The sequence below is a fragment of the Bubalus bubalis genome, chromosome 14 (genome assembly GCF_019923935.1).
Source record: "Bubalus bubalis isolate 160015118507 breed Murrah chromosome 14, NDDB_SH_1, whole genome shotgun sequence".
Classification (NCBI taxonomy): domain Eukaryota; kingdom Metazoa; phylum Chordata; class Mammalia; order Artiodactyla; family Bovidae; genus Bubalus; species Bubalus bubalis.
The window spans coordinates 72,112,245-72,127,349 of NC_059170.1; the positions used below are offsets into that span (position 1 = coordinate 72,112,245).

A 15,105-nucleotide genomic window follows, 5' to 3' on the forward strand; every position below is an offset into this window, starting at 1 on the left:
CCTAGCCCAGTGTATAGTGGTGACTAATAAAGCCCGCTCTTGTGGCTAAGTGCTAACATATTAACATACAACACAGTAAAGAGAAAGTTTAGAACTAAGTCTAATGGCAGGCAGCATTTTAAAAGGTGATCACATCTGTAACACCTGTTTATATTACCTAAATAAATTAAAGAAGTATAAATGACATCTCCTGATGGTTTCCTGATGACAATGAGGTATATTCACAAAACTGTTTTCTGACAGTTTTAAGGGGATGTGTGCCAGGCTGTTGAGAAGACTCTACGTGAAGTCAACGGCATCTACTTCAAACAGTAATTTTCGCTCCACAGTAGCTTCTCCACTGCGAAGCTGCTGCATGGAGTTTTTAAGCTGTCAAGCTGGGGTACCAAATTGTGGACCTTCAGATTCCCAATCTGGATTATTCAGCTTCTGGCATGACTAGGTGGTACAAGTATGGAATTATGGTGGAAAGAATGGATGGATGGATGAAAAGGAGGGAGGGAGATAAGGAGGGAATGGTTTGAATATTTGTCATCCCAAAATTTATATGCTGAAATCTAACCTCCAAGGTGTTAGGAGGTGGCACCTTTGGCAGGTGACAAGGCCATGAGGGTAGAGCCCCCAGGATGGGTTTTAAAGTGAAGTCGCTCAGTCATGTCTGACTCTTTGCAACCCCATGGACTGTAGCCTACCAGGCTCCTCAGTCCATGGAATTTTCCAGGCAAGAGTACTGGAGTGGGTTGCCATTTCCTTCTCCAGGGGATCTTCCCAACCCAGGGATCGAACCCGGGTCTCCTGCATTGCAGGCAGACGCTTTACCATCTGAGCCACCAGGGAAGACCCTAATGTCCTCATAAAAGCCCCCCAGAGAGCTCTCTCACCCCTTTCTCCAGGTGAGAACCCCTTCTCCAGGGGAGAAGACACCACCTATGAGTCAGAAACTAGGCCCCACCAGACATCAAATCGGCCAGGCCCTTGATTCCAGACTTGCCAATCTCCAGAACCATAAGAAATTAATTTCTGTTGTTTATAAGCACATCAGATCGGCCAGCCCCTTGATTCCAGACTTGTCAATCTCCAGAACCATAAGAAATAAATTTCTGTTGTTTATAAGTACCCAATTTATGGTATTTTTCTTACTGCAGCCCAAATAGTCTAAGATAGGAGGAGGGATGGAGGGATAGAAAGAAGGAGGGGAGAAAGTGAGGCAGGGAGGGAAGAGGGAAGGAAGGGAAGAAGGAAAGAGGGAAGGAAGGGAAGAAGGAAAGAGAAAAGGAAGGCATTTGCCACCACTCTATTCTCAGGGCACTGATACTGTCCTTTCTTTAGGGTCACCATTGGTAGTCATCTACATCCTGAGTATACTAGTCCGGGTTCTCCAGAGAGGAGAACAGGGTGCATATATAAAGAGAGATAATATTCTTTATAATAAAAATAAAAAGAATCAGCTCACATGATTACAGAGAAAGTCCAAAATCCACAAAGTAGGCAGGCAGGCTGCAGGGCCCCAGAGAACCAATGCTCCAGTTCACGTCTAAAGGCTGCCTGCTGTAGAACCAGGAAGAACTGGTGGGGCAGAGACCATCTGCTGGAGAATTCCTTCTTGCTCAGGGGAGGTCAGTCCTGCTCTATTCATGCCTTCAACTGATTGGGTGAGGCCCACCCCCATCATGGAGTGCAATCTGCTTTACTCCGAGTCCACCAATGTAAATGCTCATCTCATGCAAGAACACCCTCATGGACACACCCAGGAGAGCATTTGACAGCATCTCTGGGCACCCCATGGCCCAGTGGAGTTGATACATAAACACGAGCATCCCCCTGAGGAGCTGAGAATGTTGCCCTGACTACAGCGTAGTTATCCTACATCCTGCTGGACGAGCCTCATCTTTGGCCGGGCCTGAGACCTGCCCTGCTCTCCAGGCCTAGCACTGGGCCCTCCACCCCCGCAGCCCACCCTCCACAGAAGTCCTGAAAAATAACTATTACACTGAATAGAGGCTCTGTGGCACAAGTAAAGGCGTCACCTCCTCCCTTTACTCAAATCTCATTCTTCTTTCTGAGGATTTTTTGTGTCCTGTGGGAGGAGGTCACGGAGAGGATGTGACCACCAGTTGACCTGTATACTGGACCCAGGCCATCAACCCTCCCCTGTCCTCGGAATGTACATCATACTCCCCACGCCCACAGCAGGCACTCCTCCAAGGACACAGCCTTGGGAGACTAAGGGGCTACTGAGAGCATCTGGACAGGACGCGGGACCAAGCCCCGCTAAGACCCCCCGAGAAACTGTGAGATTCTGGTGGGGGTGGAGATCCACTCATGCAGTGACTGCCAACACAAGCTGTGTAAGTCCCTCTGCTTATCACACTGCCACCTGCCCGTCTTTCTTCAGCCTCTCCTTGCCCTCTCTGTACAGGGGTCAGCTTGCAAACCAAGAGTTTATTTCTTTGGGGGCATAATGTGTAGGGAAACTTGTTGCATTTTAGAAAAGCAAACAGGACTTCAACCACCTGCTGATCTGGTTGGGTGGGTGGCCATCTCACCATGGGCTCTGGCCTGGCCCATAAGCCCATAGAGAAGCTGCATAAACAGCTCATTTGAAGCTGTCTTGAGGACTAAGGGCTTCCCTTGTGGCTCAGTCAGTAAAGAACTCGCCTGCAAGGCAGGAGACCCCAGTTCGATCTCTGGGTCAGGAAGATCTCCTGGAGAAGGGAATGGCAACCCACTCCAGCATTCTTGTCTGGAGAATTCGCTGATGGGCTACGTAACCCATGGGGTCGCACGAGTTGGACAGGATTTAGCGATTAAATCACCACCAGAGGACCAAAGACCCTCTCAATGAAAATAAACCAAAATCTAGGTTAAACTTTCAACAAATGTTTTAAATGCACCTTTGACAGAAAAGACAATCTCAAAGGCAGCTCATATGCGGAATTTCTGCCTTGGTCGATGCTTAGGGGCCAGGGACCAGAGATAAAACCCTGTTCATACTAGAGGCAGGGCTCTACCACAAAAACTGGCACCCACTCCCAACTCTGCAAGAGCAGATCATCAGAAACAAGAGGAAGGAGGCACTCACCCAATGCACACAAAGAAAAGGCAGCAAAACCTGCTTATCTCGACTTTGGCACTGAGTGGAAAGGGTAAAAATAAACAAAACCTGCCCTTCAAAGTTTTATCAGAGACCAGAATCCAGGCAAATTTTGGGTCTGAATTCACACCCCCCCAGGGTGATCTGAAAGGTTCATTGGGATGTTTAAGTTTAAAGTGGACAAGCTTGCTGAGACCCCCAGGTAGTTGGCGGAAGAGATATTCTCTGGAAGCATGCACAACCATCCAGGCCTTGAAGAAATTCCGTAGATTAAGTAACCAGGAAAAGCATCACTCACAAAAAAGGACCTCTAAACACAGAAGGAAGCAAAGACAGGCGGCAGGTCAGACTGGCCAGTATGTCCCCGAGGCTGGAATGATCTGAAACTGATCTTTAAATGATGCTTGCTGTCCTTAAAAATATTAATGAGAGGCTTGAACGTAAGAGCCAGGAACCAGAGCCTCTAAGGGATGACCAAGCACATTTGAAAAGACACAAATTCTGTAAACACAAGAAGACATCATCACTTTAAAACTGTGTTGAGAGATTGAAGAACACAATGGAGACCACCAGTATCCGATTGTAGTCATGTGCTGGGGCCGGGGGATGTGTGTGCTGAAACAGAGGCCGGCAGGAATAAAGTGGGGGGCAGCACAGAGATGGGCTCGGCTGTGGTAACACGTTGACCCGAAAGGCATAAGGTCTCAAATGTAACACAGGTTTACTTCTTGTTCATAAAACTGCTCAAAGCAGGCACTCTGTTCACAGGGTCATTAGGGGCCCAGGACCCTTCCAGCTGGTGGTCCCGCCATCCCCTGGACCCTCATTTTCATTTGAATCCAGGTGAAAACAGATCCTGGGGATGCCCCTGTGTCTGCAAAACCTTAGAAAAGGTATGGTTTGCTTCTGCGCCCATTCCATTGGCCAGAACTCACTATAGCCCCGTTTCTCGTGTTCTGGACTTTTATCTTTTCATCAGGAGTAAGTGCCATTTCAGCATTATTAAAGTCATGAGCTATGGCACCCCACTCCAGTACTCTTGCCTGGAAAATCCCATGGATGGAGGAGCCTAGTAGGCTGCAGTCCATGGGGTCGCTAAGAGTCAGACACAACTGAGAGACTTCACTTTCACTTTTCACTTTCATGCATTGGAGAAGGAAATGGCAACCCACTCCAGTGTTCTTGCCCGGAGAATCCCAGGGATGGGGGAGCCTGGTGGGCTGCCGTCTATGGGGTCGCACAGAGTCGGACATGACTGAAGTGACTTAGCAGCATCAAAGTGATACTTAAATTAATAAAACTTTTAATATTAAACCACCAGTGTATGATGTAGTATTGTACCATTTACTCAGATTTTTATTAAGAGTTCTCACTTTTCTGTTTATAAAGGAAAACAGGCAATACTTATATTCTTCTTTTCTTTGCATGAGCTTTCTGCTTTGTAAATGAATCAATGCATTGCCCACATAATTTATGGCATATTTATTACACTTAGAAGGTTATAGTGGTCCATAAATCCTTAAAGACGTTAAGCTGAATTTTTTTATGTGGATCATTTTTTAAACCTTTATTAAATTTGTTACAATATTGCTTCCATTTTATGTTTTGGTTTTTGGCTGCAAGACACGTGGGATCTTGGCTTCCCGACCAGGCATCGATCCCACACCCACTGCAGTGGAAGTGCAGAGCCTTAACCACCAGACCAGCAGGACAATCCCTAAGTTGAAGTTTTTAGAGAGTTAATAAGTAAATAGCTGTTGAAAAACAATGTATCTGTGCTTTGTAAGACCGCTCGTATGCTTGTTTTTTCAACATGTGCTGGACCCTCTGTCAGGAGGACTGATTTCAGCCTCAGCTGCTCTAGTGCCTGGGCTGGGTCCAAATGCCGCATCACCTGAGCTTCCTTTTCATCTGTAAAAAAGGCACCCAAAAGATGCAATGTCACAAATCCCAACAGCCCACTGTTTTGTGGGAATTCATAGATACCTTCTCCAGTTTAGAAGCCATGAAAGACATTGTTTTAATCCCCCTTTGGCTTCCTGAGTAAGAGAGGTGTGGAGAAATCACAACTAAGTTCGGTTTGTATAAATAATAAACAGTCCTCTGTCCCTCTCCCACAAGGAAGCAGAGAAGCAGAGTGGCAATAAACTACCTCATGCGGGACTTGTGAGGTGGATCAGTCATTAAACACAGATCAGAGCAGATAGCGAAGCAAGTGATCGTCGGCCCAGCCCATGATCCCTGTGCTGGAATCACGTGGTCTCTCATTTCCTGGAATTGAATCACAACAGAAGCAATGTGCTGTTCGGCTTCCCTTATCAAGAGAGTCCGCATGGTAAGTCAGAAGTCCACTTCATCTGTGGCTTGTCCCCAACCCACGTGGCAAGTCCCACACAAGACCTTTGCACAGGGCTGCTCTTTCAGGCAGATCTGTGTCCCCAGTGGGTCAGGAGGTCACTCACAGTTACACAAATCAGGGTTTTTCTGAAAAAATGCAAGGGAGCTTCCCTCCATCTGTTATCTCGTTAAGTCAACTATGTGAAAACCCAGATTAGCACAATTTTGTTTAAACAAGAAGTCTTCACTTTGAGAAATGACATGCTTCCCTAGTGCATTTAAAACAAGTCAGCTTCCCAAACTATTTTTTGACCAACACTCAATATTGTTAACTGCATATCTCAAATAATCAGAGAGTAGACATCGACCATTACAAGTAAAGATGAAAGAAAATATCTTTATCAAGTCCTCAAACATCCAGGCACCAGGCCACACGCCTCACATATGTGCTAGAAATAAATCTCAAGTCTGGCAATCTATGCATGCCTAAGTCATCACATCACCTTCCTTCTTCAAGTCAAAGTCAACGCCAAGTCCCTGGAATAGTGAAGCATCCGATGGTGGGTGCTCCTGACTGCCCCACACTTCTCCAAGGTTATAAAAAGGCACACAGAGCTAAACACTCATCTCCTGCCACACACACACAGCCCATGGAAGTCTGGCATCCAGTGGCTTCCAATGCCAGGCTTGGGTGCAGGGAGCAGCAGCAGGAAGCAGGAAGATGGTATCTCCAGTTGTCAAGGTCCAGCTTGCATGGCACACCACGCAGCCATGCCCTCTTGATGTCTCCCCACCTTCCCAGATGCTGCCAGAGGGAGAAGAGCAGAATTCCCCCAATTCACCAGACCCCCAGATTCCTGTCCCTCCTGAGCCACTACCTTGCTCTCAAAGGCAACAGCTTCTCTCTACTGTCTATAGCATAATTCCCTCAAGAAGCCAAGGCTTCCGGAACCCAAATCCAATAAGAAATCTAGAACTCAAATATGGAAAGAAAGGAAATCCAGTTGTACGGGGCTTCTGATTTCCACTCACAAGTCTGGCTTTGCTGAAGCGTGGGCTTCTGGGTGGCAGTCAGTAAGAAAGCAGTATAACAAGATGCTTTGGGAAAGGCCACTCCATTTGCTTCTAGTTTTAGAACTGTTCTGGCCTAGGAGAGTCCTGCTGGGTTGTGTCCTGAAAACATCACGTTTGACATTTCAAGTCAGCATGGGTTGATAAGCATTTGCTAGGAATGCAGAAAGAACATTGCCTGAAAACACTGGGATGGACTTCACTGGTATAATAAAATGGACCCTCCAGAATCCACTACTCGTTCGATGCTTACAAATATTTATTGAACATCTACTATGTATCAGGCACTATGTCCAATGATGACCTGGAGGAGGGCATGGGAACCCACTTGGGTCATACATGACCGAAGCAACTTAGTACTCATCCAATGATGATGTAATCCAGTCTCCCGTTTGCAGCGTTCAAAGCAGACAGATTCACTGTGTGATCTGCACACAGAAATGGAGGCATTTCAGATGTGAAGGGGGTGAAAGTGACAGACCCTGCCCTGGGGTGGCGGCATCCGACCCTGTCATACACAAACATGGCACGAAATACCTGGAGAGCCATTAGGGCAAACCAGGGGTGCTAAGGCCAGCCACAGTGGGGACTCTGAAAAGGCAGGACATATATAAAGCCATCTCAGTAATCTGCCTGGGTGAGGCCTGAGTTGGGGTTTACACCACTCTCGCTTCATAAAAAAATGTTTTAGTATCTATTACAAGCAGGCTCTGTGCTAGACTCTGGGAGTACAAGCTTAAAAAGAGTCAAAATTAATGCCTGGAAAAGAAAGTGAAAGTGAAGTCACTCAGTCGTGTCTGACTCTTTGCGACCCCTTAGACTGCAGCCTACCAGGCTCCTCTGTCCATGGGATTTTCCAGGCAATAGTACTGGAGTGGATTGCCATTTCCTTCTCCAGGGGATCTTCCCAACCCAGGGCTCGAACCCGGGTCTTCACATTATAGACAGATGCTTTACCGTCTGAGCCACCAGGGAAGTCCAATGCCTGGAAATGCTCACTCGGAAGTAAAGGAAGAGGCCAAGAAAATGGAACTGCCAAACAGTGTTTTTAAGTGCTGCAGTCAAAGCGTCTTTATGGTTGGCAGGACTATAAATCAGGGCAGTCGCTGTGGAAAACAGTATACAAGTCCCTCAAAACTTAAGAACTACCATTTCATCCAGCCAGCCCGCTTCTGGGTATATATCTGAAAGAATGGAAGATAGGATTGCCAAGAGATATTTGCATGCCCACGTTCATTACAGCATTATTTACAGTAGCCAAGGTGTGGAAGCACGCTGCATGTCCATCAAAGAATAAATGTGGCTTGTGATTTATATACAGTGGACTGTTATCCAGCCTCAAAAAAAAGAAAGAAAACCCTGTCATATGTTACGATATGGATGAACCTTGAGGACATCATGATAAGTGAAATAGCTTTCCAGGTGCCACTAGAGGTAAAGAACCCACCTGCCAGTGAAGCAAATGCAAGAAACATGGGTTCGATCTCTGGGTTGGGAAGATTCCCTGCAGGAGAGCATGGGAACCCGCTCCAGTATTCTTGCCTGGAAAATTCCATGCACAGAGGAGTCTGGTGGGCTATAGTTCATGGGGCCGCAAAGAGCTGGACATGACTGGGCACAGCACAGCACATCAGCAAGTGAAATAAGTCAGTCACAAAAGACAAACTGCACACTTCCACCTATATGAGGTATCAGTATCGTAAGATCAAAGAGTTCAGGAGATCTGCTATAGAGTGATGTATATATATAGTTAGTACTACTGCACTCTACATTTAAAACTGTTAAGAGGTTATAAACAGCAAGGTCCTACTACACAGCACAGGGAGTTAGTCAATATCTTGCAACAAACTATAATCAGAAAGATTGTGAAAAATAGTCTATTAATATATATAACTGAGTTACGCTCTACGTCAGAAACTAATGCATTATAAATCAACTATACTTCAATAAAGTTTTCTAAAAATTAAATTGTTAAGATGTTAAATTTATATGCTTTTTTTAACCACAATAAAAAAGACATATTTTTAGGCTTTACCCTTGCCTGGGAATCTGGGAGATTTTCAGAAAAGAGATGCTGTGTCAGCCAAGCTGCAGGCTTCCCAAGTGGCGCAATAGTAAAGAATCTGCCTGCCAATGCAGGAGACACAGGCTCGATCCCTGGGTCAGGAACATCCCCTGGAGGTAGGAAATGGCAGCCCATTCCAGTATTCTTGCCTGGGAAATCCCATGGACAGAGGAGCCTGGTAGGCCACAGTCCACAGGGTTGCAGGAATCAGACATAACTGAGCGACTGAGCACACACACACACTCAGCTGAGCTGTGCAGAGAGGGCAGAAGTTAACCAGGGAAACAAGGTCAGGGGAAGGGCTGCTAAGCTGAGGAACCCCAGAGCTCATAACACTAAGCAAGTTCTCAGGGAGCCAAGGCTGAGCAAATTCTGCCTAAGGGTCAGAAGCAGTGACATCAAAGAGAAGAGGACTTGGGACCAGTAAATCGTTACCCTTTACCTGCCCCAGCAGACGGAAGGACAATATCCTGGGATGATCAATGCTGGCAGAGGCTCGAGTTCCCTCTCAGCAGCCCTGGACTTGCTGTGGGTGGCTCAGCAACAACATCCCCAGGAGGAATGGCAGCCCCTGAGGCGACCGCAGGCCTCCCAGCGAAGGTCTTTCTGTCCTGACCGCACAAGTGCGGCCACCTGTGATCAGCTGGCTCACACCTGCCTATCAATCCTAGTCGGAGAGATGGAGTGGGGAGCAAGGTACAGAAGCACAGAACAACCCTGTCTGCCTGTGGAGAGAAAAAACCAGAGCAAGAACTGGTTCACGACAGCAGCAACACAGCCTTCCTTTGTCTCGACCCAGGGATTGAGCCTGTGTCTCCTGAATTGGAAAAGTTACAGGCAGAATGCATCCGCACAGGTCATCAAGCTGGGTTTCCCCGAGGGGTGTGAGCCCTGAGCACTCAGCTGACCCCAGCGCTGTCCAGACCACCATCTCAGTTCTACAAATCAGAGCACGAGGAAGAATAGAATTTGAAAGTCCTGACTGCCAAGCAATAAAGAGGCAGCAGATGCAATTTGGTTCTTTTACTTAAGCAGAGAAAGAAATGAAATTAGTATGAATCAGCAAGGGTTTCAGGCTCCACGGCAAATACAGAGATGAACACACACATACATGTCAAGGAACCTAGGGTTAGGCAGAGGAAATGAGACATTATACAGATTATGGAAACAATGGTTGGTGCAGCACAGTAAGCTCTTCAAAATGAGCAACATCACTCAGGCACCAACCGCTGGGTTCTTTTTTGGCATCGACAGATTTGGGAAGCTTCAGGGAGCCTGTGTTTTGGGGTGCCTAGAAGTCTCCCCCTGGAAGATCACCCCCGTCATTTAGGACCATCACATCTGGAATGTGCTGAGCTTGATAAAGGCAGTGAGGATGAAGGATGTGCTGATGGATGAACAGATGGACCGTGGCCTCTTCTGTCCTCCACTTCCTTCCTCAAGCCCACTCCACGGGCATCACCCCAGGACACTCCAACTGTCACCCTGCAAGGAAAAACCTCCAGCTCATGGGGCCAAAACACAGATCTGAGTCTGGCTTGGCTTCTGCCTGCATGTCCCCAAGCAGGTCACACATTGTGCTCATGGTTCCTTTTAGCTTTGCTCAAGATGTTAGACTGATTAACGAGGTCAGACTGGTTAAGAAGCCTCCTCCTCCTCCTCCTGGTAAGTTCCTTAACTAAATAGAACTCAGTGGCTCATGGTACCAGCCCAGTGATTGAGAGTCACTTCGGTTTGAAACACAATTTATACGCCTGTACATTCACATTCTGGACAGAGGAACAGACTGATGCTCTGAGCAGAGGGAAGACGGGCTACTCTTTAGGGACATCTGTGACTCAGGTGTTAAACAAAACTGGAGTGCCTGGAGAAGAGCTATAAACTCCCCCAGAGGAGAAAGATGACCCCTCAATGATGTGATGGGCGGAAAAGGCGGTGGGCACAGCTCTGTTTCTGCCACTCCCGCAGCCTCTCACGCACCATGGTGGAGGGACTCTCCAGCCACAGAACAAGCCCCTGGCTCCTGTGCAAAGGCCCTGAGACACATCCCCGCATGTGTGCAGAACAGATCTGCCTGTACCTGCCCTCTGGCTGCCCCTCCTGGTGGCATCCTGCCACAGCTCCTGCAGCAGAAAACAGCCCGCTTTCCTTCCAGGGGTGCTGCACCCACAGAGTGCTGCAAAGAGGGGCCCTGGCTCACCCTGTCCTGACTCGGGGCCTCCCGCTCCCCTTGTCCCTGAAGCAGCCCAGCTCTCTTCCTCAGCTCACACGAATGCATCCTTTACACCTTTTCCTGTTTTGTTTGTTTAATTATTACAATGTTGTGTTGGTTTCTGCCTTGCAGCAATGTGAACCAGCCATAATTACACATTGAGCCCCCGTGCCTCCCCCATCCCGCCCCTCTAGGTCACCACAGAGTGCCAGGCTGGGCTCCCTGTACTATACAGCAACTTCTCACCAGCCATCTGTTGTACACAGGATAGTGTGTATATGTTGATGCTACTTTCTCCATTTGTCCCACTCTCTCCCTCCACCATATATTCTCCACCTCTGTGTCTCCATTCCTTCCCTGCAAATAGACTCATCAATTCCATCTTTCTAGATTCTATATATATATATATATGCATTAACGTAATCGACATACAATATTTGATTTTCTCTTTCTGATTTACTTCACTCTGTATAACTGGTTCATCCACCTCACTAGAACTGACTCAACTTATCAAAAAAAATCTACAAACAATAAATTTTAGAGAGGCTATAAAGAAAAGAGAACGCTCCCACCCTGTTGGTGGGAATATTAACTGATACAGCCATGATGGAGAACAGGATTGAGATTTCTTGTAAAACAAGGAATAAATCTACCATGTGACCCAGCAATCCCACTACGAGGCATACACCCTGAGAAAGCCACAGTTCCAAAAGATACATGTGCCCCAATGTTCATTGCAGCACTGTTTACAATAGCCAGAACATGGAAGCAACCTAGATGTCCATTGACTGATGAATGGATAAAGAAGGTGTGGTGTGTATATAGAATGGAGTATTATTCACCCATAAAAAAGAGCAAACTTGAGCCTTTCCATCTTGTATCTGCTCTCTCTCTGGTGCTCAGACCTCATGCCTGTGTCCCTCCTTGGAAACAAGGAGCATATGTCAGTGCCTCCCAGGAAGCTGTACAAATGATTTCTCCCATGAAAGGCTTTTCCACCAACCCCCCAAGCATAGCAACCAGCGCAAATGCACAGCAGGTCTGGGAACATGGGGTCACCGTCCCCACATTCAGTAAACTCAGAACCTCAGTTCATGCTCTGCTGGAACACAGAGAGAAGTTAGCGGGCATCAAAACACCACCCACTTCCCGACGATGCCCCAGAAGCCTGGCTGACGATAAGAGATCCAGACTCCATCTCAAGACTGGGCTGCTCTCTTCCCCATATCTTTGTGCTCTACAGATGACGTCCAGTCCTTAATCGTTCCTTTGCCTCAGGTCTGGGAGTTCCTTTTACAACTGGAGTAGCTTCTGAGGCATCCCCAATAATACCCGCAGAGATCAGTCTAACACTTCAGTTCAGTCACTCAGTTGTGTCCGACTCTTTGCAACCCCATGGACTGCAGCATGCCAGGCCTCCCTGTCCATCACCAACTACCAGAGTTTACACAAACTCATGTCCATTGAGTTGGTGATGCCATCCAACCATCTCATCCTCTGTCGTCCCCTTCTTCTCCTGCCTTCAATCCTTCCCAGCATCAGGGTCTTTTCTAATGAGTCAGTTCTTCACTGCAGGGGGCCAAAGTACTGGAGCTTCAGGTTCAGCATCAGTCCTTCCAATGAATAGTCAGGACTGATTTCCTTTAGGATGGACTGGTTGGATCTCCTTGGAGTCCAAGGGACTCTCAAGAGTCTTCTCTAACATCACAGTTCAAAATCATCAATTCTTTGGTGCTCAGCTTTCTTTATAGAACAACTCTCACATCCATACATGACTACTGGAAAAACCATAGATTTGACTAGATGGACCTTTGTTGGCAAAGTAATGTCTCTGCTTTTTAATATGCTGTCTAGGTTGGTCATAACTTTTCTTCCAAGGAGTAAGCGTCTTCTAATTTCATGGCTGCAGTCACCATCTGCAGTGATTTTGGAGCCCCAAAAAATAAAGTCTGTCACTGTTTCCATTGCTTCCCCATCTATTTGCCATGAAGTGATGGGACTGGATGCCATGATCTTAGTTTTTTCAATGTTGAGTTTTAAGCCAACTTTTTCACTCTCCTCTTTCACTTTCATCAAGAGGCTCTTTAGTTCTTCTTCACTTTCTGCCATAAGGGTGGTGTCATCTGCATATCTGAGGTTATTTATATTTTTCCCATCCATCCTGATTCCAGCTTGTGCTTCATCCAGCCCAGCATTTCTCATGATGTACTCTGCATATAAGTTAAATAAGCAGAGTGACAATATACAGCCTTGACATACTCCTTTCCTGATTTGGAACCAGAATGCTGTTCCATGTCCAGTTCTAACTGTTGTTTCCTGACCTCTCGATCAGTCTACAGAGAGTACCAATTTCAGTCCATAAAGACATACTAAAAAAAGCCACCTTCCTACCTCCAGTCTGGTGTGTGAAGGGCTTGGGAGTTGTCGTCACCACCCTCCCAATAAGAAAGAAAAGCTGAACAAACTGAAGATTGATGATTCTGGTTAGATCCCTCAGAGAACTGAGGTTGCAGAGCAAACTGCTGCCCCCCAATTGGAGGGACAGACAGCTCTCCAGGAGGGAAGCCCGCACCTGTAGGAACACATGAAGCTGTGATGGGCTAGTTGCTGGAGGCTCAGTGGGGACAAGTTGAGAACTAAAAACATTAAGGGGATCCAGGTTTTGAAGGGTCCTGGTACCTCAGTTGGTAAAGAATCTGCCCGCAACACAGGAGATCCAGGTTCAATCCTTGGTTGGGGAAGATCCCCTGGAGAAGGAAATGGCAACCCATTCCAGTGTTCTTGCCTGGAAAATCCCATGGACCCAGAAGCCTGGCAGACTACAGTCCATGGGGTCGCAAAGAGTCGGACACGACTTAGCAACTAATCCACACTTTTGTGAGTGTTCCCCCAGGAATTCTACAAGCTCTCATTATAAAGATCAGATAGAAATCCCCTCTTGTTTTTCACAGAAGGAAGGAAAAAACATTGTGTTCTCATTAATAAGACCTGCCCTCTAAAGGAGCTATTAACCAGAAGTTAAGCAGCTGAGGCTTTACCAAAACCTGACTGACCTGGGACAAGAGAACCATCCAGTCAGGCTCACAAAAAGACCGAATTGTAAGCCTAGAAAACACTCCTCCTCCCCCACCCCGCCCACCTCATCGACAGGGCTCCTGCATAATTCCAGGGGATTACAGTTGAAAGAACTGCAAGCCTCAGACCCTATTTAAGGAGTCTCTCAGAAAAGCCAGGACAACAGGGGAGATGAGAATAAGAGCATTAAAGGCAAGTTTAGCTTCTGACACCACAGCGAACAGTAAACACAACATAACACCTACCCTGATAAACATAAACCTCACACCAAAGGCCTGTCTACCTCAGGCCCTTCTGATACAGTAGATCTGACTTTCAGCAAAAAAATTACAAGGCATAAAACATCTGTAATATCATGTATGAAAAAAATAAATAAATAAAAGTTATTGAAGAGAAAAAAAAAAAATCCAGAGTTTAAAATAACAGTGACTAATTAGGGTTCTAATGGAAAAGGTGGACACTATGAAAGAACAGATAGGTAATATAAGCAGAGAGATGGAAACTGCAAACGAGAATCATAAAGAAATGCTTGAAATAAAAAGCAATGTAACAGAAATGAAGACTGCCTTTGATGGGCTTATCAGTAGACCAAACATGACTGAGGAAAGAATCGGTGATCCTGAAGAGGTGTCAATGGCAACTTCCAAAACTGAAAAGCAAAGAGAAAAAAATATTGCAAAGCATGGAGCAGTATGTCCAAGAACTGTGGGGCAATTACAAACAGTGCAACAGACACAGTGGGAATACTGGAAGGGAAAGAAGAAAAAGAAACAGAAAAAAAATATTTGAAGTAATAATGTCTGAAAGCTTCCCCAAACTAATGAGATATGCCAAACCAGATCCAGCAAACTCAGAGAACACCAAGTAGAGTAAATTAAAAAAAAAAAAAATCTCCTCCTAGTCATATCATCTGAGAAGGCAATGGCACCCCACTCCAGTACTCTTGCCTGGAAACTCCCATGGACGGAGGAGCCTGGTAGGCTGCAGTCCCATGATGTCGCTAAGAGTTGGACATGACTGGGGGACTTCACTTTCACCTTTCACTCTCATGCATTGGAGAAGGAAATGGCGACCCACTCCAGTGTTCTTGCCTGGAGAATCCCAGGGACGGGGGAGCCTGGGGGGTTGCTGTCACCGGGGTCGCACAGAGTCCGACATGACTGAAGCGACTTAGCAGCAGCAGCAGCAGTCATATCATACATAAGCTGCAGAAAATCAAAAATAAAGGGAAAATCTTGAAAGAAGCCAGAT

At 46.5% G+C, this 15,105-nt stretch overlaps 1 non-coding gene across 1 annotated transcript; it reads right to left on the bottom strand.

The window, feature by feature from the left end:
• Window positions 1–765: 765 nt before the first annotated feature.
• TRNAC-GCA lies at window positions 766–837 on the bottom strand. Its single transcript has one exon. It is a non-coding gene; the product is annotated as a tRNA-Cys (tRNA).
• Between the last annotated feature and the right edge of the window lie 14,268 nt (window positions 838–15,105).